This window comes from Prinia subflava, chromosome 3, assembly GCF_021018805.1.
Source record: "Prinia subflava isolate CZ2003 ecotype Zambia chromosome 3, Cam_Psub_1.2, whole genome shotgun sequence".
Classification (NCBI taxonomy): domain Eukaryota; kingdom Metazoa; phylum Chordata; class Aves; order Passeriformes; family Cisticolidae; genus Prinia; species Prinia subflava.
In genome coordinates, this window is record NC_086249.1 from 56,514,738 (window position 1) to 56,523,827 (window position 9,090).

General features: G+C 43.3%; 1 long non-coding RNA gene across 2 annotated transcripts; it reads left to right on the forward strand.

Annotated features, from left to right (window-relative positions):
• The first annotated feature begins 433 nt into the window (after nucleotides 1-433).
• On the forward strand, nucleotides 434-8,079 carry LOC134547983 (uncharacterized). Of its 2 annotated transcripts, none has more exons than XR_010079666.1 (2): nucleotides 434-1,228; nucleotides 6,610-8,079. It is a non-coding gene; the product is annotated as an uncharacterized LOC134547983 (long non-coding RNA). The 2 variants fall into 2 exon arrangements; XR_010079665.1 differs by having other exon boundaries at nucleotides 6,658-8,079.
• The last annotated feature ends 1,011 nt before the right edge of the window (nucleotides 8,080-9,090 follow it).

Sequence of the window (9,090 nt, forward strand, 5' to 3'; positions counted from 1 at the left end):
CATATAAAGATATTAATTTAGTGACCTAATATATCAAGACCATTGCCCTGTAACTCTCCCAGAAACGAATAAATCTGCAATACTGGTTTGTGATCTTGTGTCACAGCAAAATCCTTCCCATTTCTTCCCAGAGAAGCTAACTTCAAGTGGTAGGTTTGGTTTCCTAGTTACACCTTCCTGAGACACTATAATAAAGCAACCACAGAGTGGAAGTTCTTATTGATTTGTAGCTTATTCTTAAAGGACTATTGTCATGGGTTAACACTGGCTAGATGTTAATGCACCCATGAGTGTATGCTTTTCCTAATGAGCTACTGTGAGATGTGGTCAAGAACAGAGCAGAGCAGGCCTAAAACTTGAAAACAGAGAACAAAACTTTATTACATTACATAAGAACAGAAACAGAAAGGGAAACTCTAAACACACACAAAAACAGAAATGAAAACTTCCCAGAACATTTCTTCTCCTCCCCCAATTTCCACCCCCTACACGTTACCCTCCATAGCCCAAAACCTTGGGTTTCAAATCAAACAATCACCACTCAGGAAACTAATCTTCAATTCAGCAAGGGAGAGAGAAGCCTCTCTCGCACCACAGACTGCTCCTCAGAAAACACGGGTCTACCCCTTTATGTGTTTCCATGTCACCCGTGGCACCATCCGGAGAAGTTGCCGTGGTGACATCCTCTTTTCCATGTCCAGTGCTCTTGTTGGTGGAGGGTTAAAAAATATAATTTCTAGATTGAGTAATGTATAGGGGGAGGAAAGTAGAGAACGTACAACTGGAACTTACGCAGCTAGCTGGGAACAAGCGTCAACAGCTCCATGCTATTGTTTTAACCAAATCAAGTGTGGATCAGGGTAGAAGCGTAGGTATGATTTAAGATAGTAACTAAGGAATAGGATAATCAGTATCTAGGGGTGGGGGTTAGTTAACATGTGTATAATTTAAACTATAAAAATCACGAATCGACTCTGTATGCTTTGGACATCAGATTTGGGTGTATTATCACCCCGGTGTCCCGCGCGCTGGAATAAAGAACCGCATATGATCGCCTCTGTGTAGTTATATGTTTTCCTACGCTAACATTTTTGGCGACCCAGGACGGGACCTTGTGGGCGCAGCCAGGACCCCGCGACCCGATCACGCTCCAGCCGGCACCGGGTGATTTCTCGGGGAGCCCATCGGAGCCGCGACCCTCGCCGCTCACAACGACCCCTGGTGAGAGGTAAGGTTCTTTATTCTCTGGTCTGGGGGCCTGCCATTAAGACGCAGCGAAAGCTACGCTTGGTTGGGCAAAAGGAATTCCTGGTGGTATTGCCTAGGCAGCCGTCCGTCAGACATCGCGAAAGCGTTGCAGGTTCGGCATCTGTGGTTTTTATGTATCTGTAATATGGAGAAACTAAAAGGGTTAAAAGAGGTTCTGGGCAGCAATAATGCCTCTATACCAAGTTCTTCTCCGTTGGGTTGTTTGTTGGCACATTGGAAAGAGGGGAACTTCGGTCAGGAATTACGAAAAGATAAGTTGATTGAATATTGTAATGTTCACTGGCCAAAATACGCTTTGCCTGAAAATCAGAGGTGGCCGAAAAACGGGTCTTTTGATGTGAAGGTTATTATGCAACTTAGATTGCTTTGTACACAAGATGGAAGGGTAGAACAATTACCATATATTGACTTATTTCTGTGCTTGCTTGAGAAACCGGTTTTGTGGCTTGACAAAATGAAAGCAATGAAGCTTGAGAATAATAAGTGTCTAGCTTGCGTCCAAAATAAGCATTGTATAGAACATGCAGTTTTAAGTGAAATTTTAGGGGGAAAAAGAGATGAACTAGAATCGGAATTATTGGTATCTCCCATAGCTCCTAAAACCACCACGGCCCCCTCAACACCAAGTTCTACCCCGCTCACCCTGACCCCACCTGATTCTCTTACACACCCCTCGCTCGCGCCAGCACAATATGTTTCACCCCCACCTTTGTCTGCTGAAGGTAATTATCCTCCTCTGCCTGTGCCAGCCGCTCCTCCGCTTGCTCTGCCTGCCCAGGTGCCGGTCCCTCCTCCGCTGGCTCAGAGAACCCCCCCTTCTCCACATACACCTGCTCAAAGCTATCCTGCTCCCCCGCCCACACCCGCTGAAAGATTTATCCCACCTCTAACACCAGCTCAAGGGTACCCTCCGCTCCCACCTACACCTCCTTCACCAGCTTCTGGCCCGTCTGCCCCCCCTGTATCCTCCCCTCCCCGATTCACCTGTCCAGGATGTGATTGTGAGGCAGAAGCAAAGGGGGAATGTGAAGAAGACAGATAGAATGGAAAGTAGTGACAGTGAAGCAGATGAACTAGACGCCCCAGTAGCTCACCGAACACGAGGAAAACTGGCCCTGGAGTGGCCTCAGGCAGGAAAGGGTATATTAAAATCAGGCAAACAAAAGAGAACGATTATTGCACCACTAAGGCAAGGGGTGGGAACTAATGGACCCGTCTTTGTAAAGGTACCCTTTTCACCTGCTGATTTAGTTATATGGAAACAATCAGCCGGAACGTATAGAGAAAACCCAGATAAGGTAGCTCGTGTGGTTAAGATGATAATGAAAACTCAGAACCCTGATTGGGAAGATATTCATGTCATATTAGACACTCTGATGGATGAGACAGAGAGAGATATGGTTCTTCGAGCAGCGAGAGAAAGAGCTAGAGAAGACATACGAAATGGTTTGGTGACAGGGACACTAGATTATAATTTTCCCACTGCAGACCCAGAGTGGGATGCTAATGACCCCTCTGGAGTGGATATGTTAAGGCTAAAGAGATATCAGGAGTGGATTTCAGTTGGTGTTCAACAGGCAATACCTAAGAGTATGAACTGGTCTAAGTTGTATGAAATTCGACAGGAAAAGAAAGAATCTCCCACTGCCTTTCTAGAAAGACTTAAAGAAGCAGCTAGAAGATATACTGATCTTCAAGTAGACAGTGAGCAAGGAAGGACTCAGCTTGCCTTTATTTTTCTGGGTCAGGCACAGGAAGATATTAGGAAAAAGCTACAGAAACTGGAAGGTGAAGAGTTAAGAAACTTAGATAAGCTCCTAGAAGTTGCCTGGAAAGTTTATAATAACAGGGACAAAGAAATTATCAAGAAACAGGGGCAAAGCCTTTTGGCAGTCTTACAGAGACAGGGGCGGAGACATGGTAGAAGTAGTCGTGGCGTTAATAGAGGTGGCTTTGGCAGAGGTTCTAGTCATGGTAGATTAGGTCTGAATCAGTGTGCATATTGTCAGATGGAGGGACACTAGAAAAGGGAGTGTCCAAACCGGTTTAGCCAGAATGGTCAGCCTCAGTTAGACAGTATGTTTAATCAAAGTGGTGAGCATCAGCTGGATGGTATAGCCAGGGTCATGGTTTTACATGAGAGGGAGCCAGGATCAAGAGAGCCCATGGTGACTTTGCATTTAAAAGAAAAAGACGTAGATTTTCTCATTGACACGGGGGCCACACATTCTGTACTAAATTATCTTGAGAGGCAAATCGAGAACAAGTCAGCAGCAGTCATTGGAGCCACAGGGAAGGAGGAGGTACGGCCATTCTTGCAACCCCTAGAATTGAGCTTTGAAGATAAGATCTTGACCCATGAATTCTTATACATGCCAGACTGCCCAACTCCGCTCTTAGGGCGCGATCTACTGGCAGCACTAGAGGCAGTAATTACTTTTGAGAATGGTGAACTCGTAATGAAAATTCCGGAGTCTAAGACAGGAAAGATTTTGATAATAAAAGAAAAACCAATTTCTAATATTCCTAAAGAAGTAGAAGATGCAGTAATTCCCTCTGTCTGGGAAACAGATGTACCTGGAAAATCTAAATTGGCACAACCGGTACATGTAGAGTTAAAAGAAGGAGCAAAAGCTGTACGAATCAAACAATACCCTATAAAACCAGAAGCACGACAGAGAATAGCAAAGACCATTGATAAATTTTTAAAATATCAAATTCTAGAAAAATGTAAATCGGAATATAACACCCCAATTTTCCCAGTGAAGAAACCCAATGGTGAGTATAGACTTGTACAAGATTTAAGAGGTATAAATGAGATAACAAAAGACATTCATCCAGTAGTTGCCAATCCCTATACATTGTTAGCATCCGTAAAAGAGATATATAAATGGTTTACTGTAATTGACTTAAAAGATGCTTTCTTCTGTATACCCCTTGACCAAGAAAGTAGGAAACTATTTGCCTTTGAGTGGGAACATCCAGAAAGTGGAAGAAAAACTCAGCTCACCTGGACTCGATTACCGATGGGGTACAAGGGGTCGCCCACTCTCTTTGGAAGTCAACTGGCAAAAGAACTAGAAATCTGGACCAGAGAAGGGCAAGTACCAAGAGACCAATATTTATTACTCCAGTATGTAGATGACATTTTGATTGCAACAGAGGAAGAAATGACCTGCATAAAGGTAACCATTGAGATCTTAAATTCATTAGGAATGGGAGGGTATAAGGTATCCAGAGAAAAAGCACAAATTGCCCAACAGACTGTGATTTACCTGGGATGTGAAATCTCACAAGGGCAGAGAAAACTGGGTACTAATCGTATTCAAGCTATCTGTGCTATTCCAGAGCCCCAGAATCTACACGAGCTGCGGATCTTCCTCGGAATGACAAGGTAGTGTCGCCTGTGGATCATGGACTATGGACTGATCGCAAAACCCTTGTATGAGGCTCAGAAGACGCAGCCGTTCACCTGGGGCAAACCACAGAAAGAGGCCTTCCAGAAATTAAAGGAAGCACTGACAACTGCTCCTGCTTTGGGGTTACCTGATCTGTCTAAAGACTTTCAGCTGTACGTGCATGAAAGGCAGCGACTGGCACTGGAAGTCCTGACCCAACGACTGGGAAGCTAGAAAAGGCCGGTGGGTTACTTTTCCAAACAACTCGACAACGTAAGTGCCGGATGGCCTTCATGTCTGCGGGCAGTGGCAGCTACCGTGCTGCTGATACAGGAAGCCAGGAAGCTCACAATGAGAAGACACATAGATGTCTATGTGCCACACATGGTAACTACAGTCCTGGAACAAAAAGGGGGCCATTAGCTCTCTCCAAGCCGGATGATGAAGTTTCAGGTAACCCTGGCTGAGCAGGATGATGTTGCACTAAAAACAACTAACCTCTTGAATCCAGCTCTATTTCTAGGTGCCACAGCTGAGGAAGGTCCATTAGAGCATGACTGTCTAGAAGTCATCGAGCACACTTATTCAGCAAGAACAGATCTGAAAGATGTCCCCCTAGAGCAACCAGAGTGGGAACTCTTTACAGATAGAAGCAGCTTCATGGAGAACGGAGCCAGATATGCGGGATATGCAGTAACTACAACTGATGTAGTAATAGAGGCAAAATCACTACCACCTAACACGTCTGCACAAAGGGCAGAACTAATCGCATTAACCAGAGCACTCGAGCTGAGTGAAGGGAAGACAGTGAATATTTGGACTGATTCCAAATATGCCTTTGGAGTAGTGCATGTGCACGGAGCTTTATGGAAAGAAAGAGGACTGCTGTCCTCCCAAGGGACAAATATTAAACATCAAGATGCAGTCCTACAATTGATAAATGCAGTACAAAAACCTGAACAAGTAGCAATCATGCACTGCAAGGCACATCAATCAGGCAACTCCAAAATTTGTGAAAGAAATCGAAAAGCAGATTAGGCAGCCCGTCAGGTAGCGCGAGAGGTGCAGAAAACAATGGCGTTGATACCATCAAGACTTAATATCTCTCAATTTAATTTGCCTCCGAAGCCAAACTATACAATCGAAGATGACAGACTAGCACAACTGCTGAAGGCACAGAAGAACGCAGAAGGGTGGTATGTAACCGCACAAGGACAAATAGTGGTACCTCCTTTGGTAATGAGAGAAATTTTACAGGTAAAACATAATGAGTGTCACTAGGGTGCAGAGGCGTTGGTAAAGTAGCTAAGACAATACCTAATCTCAGTACGGATGCAAACAATGGCCAAGTCAGTAATGTCTAAATGTGAAATCTGTCTGAAAAACAATCCCGTAGCTAGACGACAGGCACAGTTAGGCAGAATTCGGATAGGAATAGAACCAGGAGACTATTGGCAAGTAGATTTTGCAGAACTGCCAAAAACTCGGGGATACAAATACCTGTTAGTAGAGGTTGACACGTTTTCTAGATGGCCAGAAGCCCTTCCCTGTCGCACAAACCAAGCAAAAGAAACAGTTAAGTAGTTATTACAGGAGATCATTCCCAGGTTTGGAGTGCCCCTAGGGATATCATCAGACAGAGGCCCACACTTCATAGCCACAGTAGTACGAGAGGTAAGCAAGTTATTGGGAATATCTTGGGACCTCCACACACCGTGGAGACCCCAGTCAAGTGGGCAAGTAGAAAGAATGAACCAGACACTGAAGAGGCAGATCAGTAAAATATGCCAGGAAGCCAAACTGCAGTGGCCACAGGCTTTGCCGATCGCATTGCTGAAGGTTCGGATAAAGCCTAGGAGTGAGATGTCAGTTAGTCCTTATGAAATATTGTATGGGAAACCATATGAATCTCCTAACCCCAATCCAAATGTTCATGTCACAGGGAAACAAGATGTGTATAATTATGTTCTGTCCCTCGGGAAAACTCTAGCTCAGCTCCGAAGTGTTCTCGTGTGGAACAGACCACTGGCCCTGGAGAATCCAGTCCACAATATCGAACCAGGAGATGAGGTATACATCAAAACCTGGAATGAAGAACCACTAAAAGAGAAGTGGACTGGTCCCCATCAGGTACTGCTAACCACCTTTACAGCAGTCAAAGTAGCTGGAGTGGAACCCTGGATACACTACACGCGTGTGAAGAAGGTCCCTCGTGGAGTCCAGTCGTGGGCTGTAAAAACTTTTGGACCAACAAAGCTGAGGCTGAAACGTCTGTAACTGTTCAAATGGTATTGGTAACTGTGCTCATGCTCTTCCTGTGGGTAATGTTAATTTCATAGATACTAATGTCACCAGTAGGGATTGCTGTTACTTTGGGATATGGGATACAGAAGGGTCAACTAACAACTCTTCATTCTAGAATGAAGAGAGAGATACAGGCAAAAACACAAGTAATAGAAATTTCTAATGAAATTCGGGCTGAGAATGTAATGATTGGATTGGTCAGAGACTTTGCCAAAATGCATAATACCAGCAGAATAACGGCCTGCCTGCCAATACCAAAGGCAGCAGGGGACCCAGTAAGCTGGAGAATAATAACGTCAAAATTACCTAAAATAAGAGAGAACAAAACAATTAACTGTAAACAAGTACCAGAGTCAAGGGTAGTGGTCAGAAAATACTGGAAGATAACAGAAGATTCCTATATGCAACCCATGAGAAAGTCAGAGTGCATTCTTAATAATAGCAAATTAGGACAAATCATAGAGTGGTGGGTTAAAGACCAAGACCTTGCAAAATGGCAATGTTAGTTTCTACGCTATCAAAAGATCAGAGACAACGCTACAGAAAGTGTTGTAGTGTGAAAATGTAAAGAGAAAGATTAGAAAGGACTAGAACCTTGAGACAGTGCATGGTCTGTGAGCATCCTCCAGAAATTCCAATATATGGAAAGCACACCCTGGTGCATTAAATGGAAAGGCTCTGAAAATGAGACAGATCCCACAGTGACAAATACTGATACTAGCAGTCAGAAAGAGGCAAATAAGGTAAGTTGGTGGGTATGTAAGAAAATTTATGATTGCACCTCTGACAATCTAGAAATAAAACAGTGGTCACCATTGGCAATAGCCTTACGAATTGGTTGTGCCTGCAGGAAAATTAAACACAAACAAAGCAAAATAGATTCTAAGATTATAGTAGGATGTAGCAGGAGTACAATTCGAAGTCCAGGACCATTTGTATGGGCAATGAGTGATGGCACATGGACAACACACTTGCCTATGGACGGGGAGGTAAGAGAAATCACCTTGGGCCTTCCCACTTTATGTCCAATTTAGAAGAAATCCCCATTTAACAGGAGCAGTGAAGCCTTGCAAATAAAAGCAAAGCGAGACGTCTCAGAAGACAAGAACCCAGATGACACTTAGAAAGAACCCTCTAGTAGAGTAAAGATTGAGTGGGCCCTAGAATCCTTGTTTAGTCCCATTGCAAATTATCGAAATAGAGAAATGTTATATAGACTCACAGGTCAAGTAGACAGATTAGCAAGAATCACACGAGAGGGATTTAGGGAACTCAATGTGCAATTACAGGCCACCACCAAAATGACCCTGCAAAATCGTTTGGCTTTAGATATGTTACTTTTGAAAGAACACGGAGTGTGTAGATATTTAAAGAGACAAATTGACCATTGCTGCATCCACATCCCAAATGTAACTGCAGATGTAGAACATGACATCAGTCAGTTAAAACAAATAGAGCATGAGGCACAAAAGGAACAAAAAGATTTAGCTACTAGCTAGTTGGGTAAAATCTTTGAAGGATTAGGATGAAATGTGAGTTCATAGATAAAGTCTATCCTTGAAAATCTGATAATTTTGCTGATTATATTTTTAGTAATTTGGTTAGTTTACAGAATCCTGAAAAGAGAGATACAGAAAAAGGCATCTTGGAACAGGACCATAATGAAGGCATTGGCACGGAACCCAGCACCTTCAATCCGCAACAACATCCCGGACAAAGCCTATGACAACAGAGGATTTGAAGATGAACATCCAGTATGAACTCTGAAGCCTAATGGACTGTATTAAGTGAAAGCATTTACACTTAGTATATTAGAGTGAAAATACTTTCAAAGGAAAGAATGTTGGTAGAGAGTTAAAAAATATAATTTCTAGATTGAGTAATGTATAGGGGGAGGAAAGTAGAGAACGTACAACTGGAACTTACGCAGCTAGCTGGGAACAAGCGTCAACAGCTCCATGCTATTGTTTTAACCAAATCAAGTGTGGATCAGGGTAGAAGCGTAAGTATGATTTAAGATAGTAACTAAGGAATAAGATAATCAGTATCTAGGGGTGGGGGTTAGTTAACATGTGTATAATTTAAACTATAAAAATCACGAATCGACTCTGTATGCTTT